The sequence below is a fragment of the Lycium barbarum genome, chromosome 12 (assembly GCF_019175385.1).
Source record: "Lycium barbarum isolate Lr01 chromosome 12, ASM1917538v2, whole genome shotgun sequence".
NCBI classification, from domain to species: Eukaryota; Viridiplantae; Streptophyta; class Magnoliopsida; order Solanales; family Solanaceae; genus Lycium; species Lycium barbarum.
In genome coordinates this window covers 88,049,719-88,059,154 of record NC_083348.1, presented here as the reverse complement: position 1 = coordinate 88,059,154, position 9,436 = coordinate 88,049,719, and the positions used below count along the sequence as shown (strand labels likewise).

General features: G+C 32.9%; 1 pseudogene; it reads left to right on the top strand.

Annotated features, from left to right (window-relative positions):
* Window positions 1-831: 831 nt before the first annotated feature.
* Window positions 832-5,071, top strand: LOC132623728 (cysteine-rich receptor-like protein kinase 10; annotated as a pseudogene).
* Window positions 5,072-9,436: the final 4,365 nt, after the last annotated feature.

Below are 9,436 nucleotides of genomic sequence, written 5' to 3'. Positions count from 1 at the left end.
GCATCCCCTAAGATGTGAAGATATTTGCATTGGGAATCTAGAAAGTCCAAATACAAGCTAGAGAAATCACTATGGAACAAAATTTAAAGAAAAAGAACAAGCTCAATCTTGAAAAATACTGGTGGTAGGCCGACGTTGAGTGCTTCAACTTGAACTCCCAATTGTATAGAACTTTCCATTTTTAAAATAGTTAGGAAATCTCCACAAGATATATGTAGATAATTAGTTTGGATTTTGTTTTCTAAATCTTATACTCCCTCCGCCTTAAAAAGATTGTCTTAGTTTGATTTGACACGGAGTTTAAGAAATAAAAGAAGAGTTTTGAAATGTGTGGTCCAAAACAAGTCTTAAATATTTGTGTGGCTGTAAATCATCTCATAAAGTTAAATTATTACTAAATATAAAAATATACCAATCTTTTAAGACAAATTAATAAGAAAAGTAAGACAATATTTTTTAGAAGGGAGTAGTGGAAACGTTCAAAAAGAGCAGGTAAGCGGCCAAAATTTTCCACCTCGGTGGCTTGTTCTTATGCATTCCTGTCCCATCACCCCCATAAATTACAGTTGTTTGACTTCTTAGAGCAATTTGTCAACTTAGATATAGACCAAGTCAAAAGGTGACATTTTCTATTCCATTGTACCTGCCATTGTTTTCTTATATTGGTTTATATCAAAAGAAAAAATATATATACCAGTTTAGATTTTTTGACATAATTATAATATTTAGAAATATTTAACTTTATATTTTTCATTCTATTATTAATGGCATACTTTTATAACCATGTAAATTTCATGGCATATTTTAAGTTTAGGAGTTCTAAAAGTTTTTCTTTTTGTATATTTTGCATCCAATCCAATAGAGCGTTAATAAAATACGTTTCCTCTAGCTCTGTTTACTCATTCTAAGGCGAGCTTTTGAACAAATTACTTGCTACTATTACATATTCAGCAACTGCCAATTTCTATAAAAATCTGCCTACTACTTGTAGCCAAACCATTCTATCAATTTTATTTTCTTCAAATATCGATCTAATTACGCTTCTACGTATCGAGCAACTTGTACAGCCATAATGACCATGGCTATTCAGAAGTGGCTGCTGTTTCTGCTTTTGCATATACATCTTCACGGTCTCATCCTAGCACAGCTGCCTGATTTAACATACACTCAATGTGGTGACAACGGTAACTATACTGAAAATAGTGCATACCAGCACAATCTTAATTTACTTCTCTCTTCCCTTTCCTCAAATATGGATAAATATGGTTTCTACAATGCTTCCATTGGCCAAAACTCCGACATGGCCAGTGCTATTGTGTTGTGTAGAGGAGATGTGGAGCTAGAAGAATGTCGCAGTTGTGTAAATAACATTTCTCAAAAGCTGGTACAGTCATGTCCTGACAAAATTGAAGCTTTTGGTGGCTATGATAAATGTACGTTACAGTACTCGAATCGATCCATTACAGACACTCCGTCATTTTCTAATCTAGTTTACTTATGGAATTCTGGGAATGCTTCAAAACCTGAGAAGTTTAATCGGGAACTATTTAAATTATTGGATCATTTACGAGGTATCGCTGCAGATGGTGATCCACTTCGAAAATATGCTAGTGGTAACGCGACAGGTCCAGATTTTCAGACAATATATGCACTTGTACAGTGTACTCCTGATTTATCTCCTCGGAATTGCTCCGATTGCTTAACTAATGCTTATGGAGATATGCCTAATTGTCCCTGCAATGGAAAGAGGGGTGGCAGAATAATCGGCGCTAGGTGCAACTTCCGTTATGAAAGTTCCCGCTTTTTCGAGGATGTGGCGTTGGAAGCTCCACCACCTGCAGGTAAATACATTTTTATCATTCCTTCAGCTCATCCCAGTTTGATCAATCTCCAATTTTCATGTGACTATTTAAAACATAATTAAGTAAATAAAAGTCTGTCATCTCAAATAGTTTAAGTTCTTAGATGAAATAGTAACACAATTCCATATGGTAGAGCAGAGCAGATCAAGGTTCTAGATTCAAATCTCAGTCACCCACTATCAAGAAGAATTACAGTGTGATTGACTCATAAAGAATCAGGCTCGCACTATTAAGTAAATGAAAATGTATCATCTCTAAAAACATAAACCTTTAGATGAAATGGTCACACAATTCAACACAACCACAAATTTTGACTTGTTTCAAGGAAGAGCATACTATATTAGGAGCAATATTGTATTTGTGATATCTAATATGTATAGTTTCTGACCTGAATAGGGAAGTAGGAGAAGTCAATTGGGAAAGGGAAGATAGTAACTAATTCTCACATGAGTAGTAGTTAAAAACTGACATTATACTAACTTGTAGCGTTTTTGCAAATGATGATAAAACAGTTCCAACAGGGAGGGATGATAAAACAGCTCCAACAGGAAAGGATGATAAAACAGCGCGAACAGTCATCATTGTCGTTGTGCCAACTGTTACGACTATAATTCTTATTGGTTGTATTTCTGTTATCTTCATGAGGAGGCGAAAGAGGAAGCTGGTGGACGAAATTCAGAGTGAGCCTAAACTATTAACAAACAATGATTAAGGAAAGTTGAAATCTTAAGACCATGTTTTACTAATTTGTGTATGATTTTACTACTGTGTTTGTGAAGGTATACGTGGGGACGATATTAGCACCACAGAATCCTTGCAATACGATTTTTCTACAATTAGAGCAGCGACAGATAACTTTTTGAATGCTAATAAGTTGGGATAAGGCGGATTTGGTCCTGTGTATAAGGTGATTAAGTTTACCTATTGTTGCATGAGTTTAGCTTCTTAGTACAAAAATTATTTCCATCTACATATAAGTGTTAACTCCTTATTGCATAACAACCTAGTTGGAGCAAGAATACTGGTTATAACAGTTTCGTTATTTCAATTCATAACTTTTCAATTTGTTCTCATATGCTGCAGGGTAAGCTTTTGAATGGACAAGAAGTAGCAGTGAAAAGATTGTCTGCAGATTCAGGCCAAGGTGATCTGGAATTCAAAAACGAGGTTTTGTTGGTTGCCAGGCTTCAACACAGGAATTTGGTTAGGTTGCTAGGATTTTGCTTGGACAGAAAAGAGAGACTTCTTGTCTATGAATTTGTTCCCAATGCAAGTCTTGACCACCTTTTATTTGGTATGTATTGCTTAAATTTTTATCAAGTATGTAGCCTGACCATCAATAAATTATGAATTTAACTTATGTACACTAATAACAATCTAATTAATACAGCACTTGTTTTGTCAATGTATTATTCAAATAACTTTTGTCTGGTTGTTTGCCTTATTTTCCATAAAACTAATTGCACTTATAATGAGAAGTTACGTGTAGTAACCTTTTAAGTGACTGAATATTATAATTCTTTTATATTGTCAGATTCAGTTAAACGCAGGCAATTGGATTGGGAAAAGCGGTCCAAAATCATAGGAGGCGTTGCTAGGGGAATTATTTATCTTCATGAGGATTCTAGACTCCGTATCATTCATCGTGATCTCAAAGCTAGTAATGTTCTACTAGATGCAGAAATGAATCCCAAAATTTCAGACTTTGGCATGGCAAGGCTAGTTACATTGGATGAAACTCAAGTCAACACAAGCAGAATTGTTGGGACCTAGTAAGTTTTACATCGCTTATTAGATAGACTTTTAATTTTCATATCACTGGGAATGATCCTTAGCCATTAACTAGTAAGAATAAAAGCTGCCTCATGGCAAAAACAAATCTTTCCTTGAAATGTTACTAGAATTTGCAGATGAATTTTGTTATGGTGATTTCCTTAGGAATGGTTAGCTCAATTTTGTTGAACTTGAACTTTGATTTTCACTAAAATCAGTATTACTAGAGGTGCTATATTTGATAATGAAAATGAAGTTTATGTCAAGAAATATGATCTTCTATCAAAAGTGAGGTTTGGGAATGTATAGGCTAAACTTGATTTTGTCTAGAACCAATCTTACTTCTTTTTCATTTCGTATATGATTTCTCCTTGTTCAGAGAGGTTAGATATAATCTCTTGGCAGCAATATATAAGATGTAGGTCTTACTTAACTCGCCAATACTTGCAGTTTGCTCTGCCAAGTTCAATGCTCTAAGAGTTGTCTTCACGTTGCAGTGAGATACATTCGCACTAAAACTAAAGAAACGGCAAAAAACAAACAGAGTCCAATGGAAACCATATCTACCCAATGTGCTGTATAAATTGCAGCTTAATGTTTTACTAACATCTAGTTGGGACCATCTTCACACATTGAATTCTTTTACATAATCAATATGTAGAGCTTAAACTCAGAATTAAAATGTGACAGGCCTGGACGAACTGGCGCGAAGGAACAACTTCAAATTTGATAGACCCTATGTTGAGGGGAAGCTCAGGACTAGTTCGAGACATAATGAGATGCATCCACATAGCTTTATTGTGCGTTCAAGAAAATGTGGCTGATAGACCAACTATGGCTGCAGTAGTTCTCATGCTCAGTAGCCTCTCTTTGAGTCTTCCGGTACCTTCAGGGCCTGCATACTATACGCACAGCGATATTAGCCCAGAGATTTCACTTATTCAAGAATACAATTCAAGACAGTCAGAACCTAGAGAATTAGCAAAAAGTAAATCTATTTGTTCATCACGAAATGAGGCATCAACTGAGTTATACCCTCGTTAACATCCTTAGACATAATAACCTTCTTTTTTGAGTTTTCTTAATTACTTTGTTAGTTGTTCGAACTCCTATTAGTCTAGATTGAGATTGGTTTATTAATGGGTTTTATGCTTCGCGCGAAAGATCAACTTGTTTCACATATTAGTTACACACTAGTAAAAAGTGTGAAATTTGCTGTCTAACCAAATTGCGAATCACCAAGACCAATAGTCCAACCGTATAAGTGAAAGTTTAACATATGCGGCTTTGATTTTCACTGCCCCTTTTCGCGATCCCCCTAATGTAATGACTTTCTTAAAAAAAAATAAAAAATGCAACAGTTTAATTTCTTCAAAATCCCTTCTATAGGTCTTTTTCCTTGTTTCCTTGAAAGTACTTTATGAGAAAACAAAGAGAAAGTTACTAACATATTGGAAAATTTACCGTTTGATCATCACATTATGTGAACTCTTCATAAAGTTGATTATTGTGGACATTTTAGATCACGGTTTAAGACCTTTTTTGGGAAAAATTAAAAATCTTATGAGATAAATGTTAGATCACGGTCTAAAATTTTGTAAGTTATTGCAAACATTAGATGACACTCTAATGTTTTGTCCATAAGGTTGATCAATATATGAACAAACATTAGATCCGATCTGTTAAAATTTACATTCCTTCTATGTTATGATTTACATTAATGATATAATATTTACTTTACTTTTAGTCTAGGAATATTATAGAATATTTATTTTCCTTCTAAGTCTGTGATCTATATTAATGACATAATATTTAGTTTCTTTTTAGTTTAGTATCTTTAAGGAAAATAGCATATTTCCTTTTATTTTATTTCTTTTAGTTCTCTATAAATAGTGATCTAGTCTCTTCTTTTCAATGCAACAATCGATACAACAAGTTTTTATTCTTTCTCTCTTTGATTTTCTCACTCGTTTTTTCCATTCCATAACAATGGTATCAGCATCAGGTTCATTGATCTCAATGAATCTGTAATTTCATTGAAGAAGAAGAAGTAGATCTTTCAACTACTTTTAATCCATACCTATTTTCAACCCAATTTTAACTTTGCTTTTATTTTAACACATGGCTATTTTAAATCAATTTTTAACCCTTGCTTTTATTTTTAATGCAAGGTTGTTTTAAACCAATTTTTAAACTCTTGCTTTTATTTTAACACAGGGCTATTTTAAATCAATTTTTAATCCATACTATTTTCACCTTATTTCAAACCATGACAAACATCAATATCTCTTTGAAAGTCCCACAAATCTTCATTGATAAAAGAAGAAGAAGAATCAAGTGTTCAAACTCAAATTGGATACGCCCACTTGACTTGAGTTTGAGGGGGAATGTTAAAATTTACACTCCTTCTATGTTATGATTTACATTAATAATAGAATATTTACTTACTTTTAGTCTAGAAATATTATAGAACATTTATTTTCCTTCTATGTCTATGATCTACGTTAATTACATAATACTTAGTTTCCTTTTAGTTTAGTATCTATAAGGAAAATAGCATATTCCCTTTTATTTTATTTCTCTTAGTTCTCTATAAATAGTGATGCAGTCTCTTATTTAAAATGCAAGAAACAATGCAACAATCGATACAACAAGTTTTCATTCTTTATCTCTTCGATTTTCTCACTCGTTTTTTCCATTACATAACAGAGGAAATTCAGGACAAACCATTGTTGGGATCGAAATAATATGGTGTCATGCGGAACCAAACAATTGCAAACCTTGAACAACGATAAATCAGACGAACAAAAAACTATACTAAAACAAGCATAATATTATTATATGATTTGCCAATTAGCCTACATATGAAAAAACTAATATAAAAGCATTATACTTATTGATAAAATAATCTCCCTCTAAACAAGACTCAATAAACGATTACATTGTGGATGTTATTGTATGTTTTTGTGTATTCTGCTGTATGAGAGGAATTCTTCAATATATACAGGTCCAAAACTTTTTCCTCCAATAAATGATTTGTCAAATATGGAAGAGAATTATATTTTTCTTTTAGAAAAAGTAAAGCAATTATGATTATACTTTGACTTTCCTTCAAAAGAAAAGTAAAACTCAAATATGGTAAGAAATTCATGACAAAAATCCTAACAGGATCGAGTATTATGTTGGACGGAAGGTGATTTTGTAAAGACTATATTTTACGTAACTTGTAAAAACGGAGACAACATGTAAATAGTGACGTAAATCAGCATGCGCATACATTTTAAATTCTAAAGTGATTCAAATTGAATTGACAAAGCAATTAGCAATAGAAGCTTCCACGTCGCCATGCACCCTCGCATCGCAAACAATGTTCACTTTCTCTGTTTAAAAGAAAATGAAAGTTGTTCCGAGCACGGAGAGTATTTTACAAATAATTCAAACAACAATTTCTTATTTTTAAAAAAGTTAAATTTAATTACGTAGCTCTTACGGTGGACCAATTCTTTACGCGTTTAAGAAATTTACTGCGTTGTTGCTACGACGCTTGCTTTAAATTTGTTCAGTCATGCAAGTCATCTAATAGTTTGAACAGCAAAAGCTTTTCGAGTTTTTTTTTATATGGTTATAGCAATAATACGTTGCTCTGTTCGTTGAAGACAAATTAATACTGGCCAAATTTAATTATAGTAGTAAAAGTAATAGAAGTCGTCATTTCTCTTTTTTGTTGTTGATATGTGTTGCTGGAATTACTTTTCAGAAAGGGATAAGACATCATTACCCCCTCACCTAGTAGCGTTTTTGCTACTGTCATACCCCATTTTAACCCGCGGGAGTTCAATTTAGAGTAGAAGTATGACGTATTGGAGATTCCTGTTTTTTTTTGTTTGTTTTAAGGAGTCGCCACCTAATTATTTATGGTGAATTAGGACACCTAAAGTTTATTATAGTTATGTTTAAAGTTAACTCTGTTTAAGGTCTGCGAAACTTAAGATTCTAGGTAAGGGTTCAATTAGTCTAAAGGGAAGGTACGAGGCACCCTTTAAGACCCATTAACAATGGTTAACCGACCGGACTTACAATTAATTAGGCTAAGTGTAAATATAGTATTTATGGAAAAAAGAAAGTAGCTTTGAAATATGGCTAAAGTTATAGATAGACATGTAAGAATGCCGTTTAAAATAGAACTTGTAGAAAAATAATAATTTGTATAAAAAGAGTATCTTTAATGCTATTTCGTAATACGACTTATAAATGTTGTTCAAATTCCAACTAATGATGTTATTTTAAAATAAAAGCTCGCCAAAGATACATATGAGTAAAAAAAAATATGAATTAATGCAGCATTTTGATAAATATTTGAAAAAAAATCAAATGGTGAGATATTAATGATTTTGTATTTTAAGAGTATGAATAAAGTACGAAAATAGTTAATGTGAGTTTTCTTTTATCTCTTTTATCATTTCTTAGAAACTATACTCGATCAAAGTATGTGCAATTTGGATAAATCTAAAAGGGCATTTTTTACAAACGTATGCTATAATTCATATTGGTCTATTCATTACGTTTGAATTCTTTAAGATAATGAAAATAAATTATGACTCCCTCAGCTAGAAAATGTAGTCATATTATTTTTTTAAGAATCAATTATAATATGTAAAAATATTATAGATGTCATAAATAACTATAATATAGAAGGAGAATGAAATCTATGGGCTAATCGTGAGTCTCTCCTTTAAATTAAACCATCCCTTATGTTAAAATTAAACCCACTAATTTATTAGAATTCATCTAAGTTAATAAGAATAGGACAAAGTGTTAGTCATACAAAAAACAAGAAAGAACACACAATAATAAAATAAGGAAGAGAGGAAAAGAGTAAATGGGTACGGCCCATTTATGAAGGCCCAATTGCTGCGAACTGTTTATGCTATTGGGCTTAGGCCCAGTAAATTGCTTTATTTTTGCTGCTGTGGGCTGTCCTGGTTTATTGGGCTTTGGTCCAGATTTTGTTTTCCACTTGGGCTGCGGACAGAAGGCTGACTCGAGAGGAGGATTTTGTTGGGTTTTAGCCAACGTCAAAATGCGGAAGGGGACGAGTCCCCTTGGACTCGTATGCGATGTTCATGCATAAAAATGAAAAGAAAGGATTAGTATACAATCAATGGATAACGTTAAACATGTGAGATATAAACTCAAATAAAAAAACAGAACGTATATATTTTACGTATATTTGAAGTATACCTCATGTATGCATTGGTATACAGCCTCACTACTTTAACAAAAATTGAAGCAATTGTAGGTGCACTGAAAACATTCTAACCAGCTGATTAGGCTAAACATAGAAAAACTCAATTTATGATTATTTCAAACAGTAACAGCTGGGCTTAACACTGCGTTCTCATCAAATGAAAGCATCTGCTTCCTTTTAAAGTCGGTGGTTCACTTAGTATGGTATTGATGTCATATTATGGCAGCCAAACATAAAGAGTATCATCAAAGGATCAGTAGGCAATTAAATCTTAAACTGCGGCGTTCTATTAATGCTATCATCTAGAATCAAAACATGACAGGATTCAGCCCAAAGCAACTGCACCTATTCTCACCAAAATGCCTCATTTTAATGCATCAACTATTTGCCTCAAAGTGCAGTGACAGCTTATCTGAAAATGCAGCAGCAGTATCTTTCATAAGGCAGCAGTTGCCCATTTAATTGTTCTTACACACATTCATATGGTCTTAAGTATTTATCAAACTTCAATGATCATTTTTAAGGCTCAGTCTGAGCTCAAACTTAGCCAATC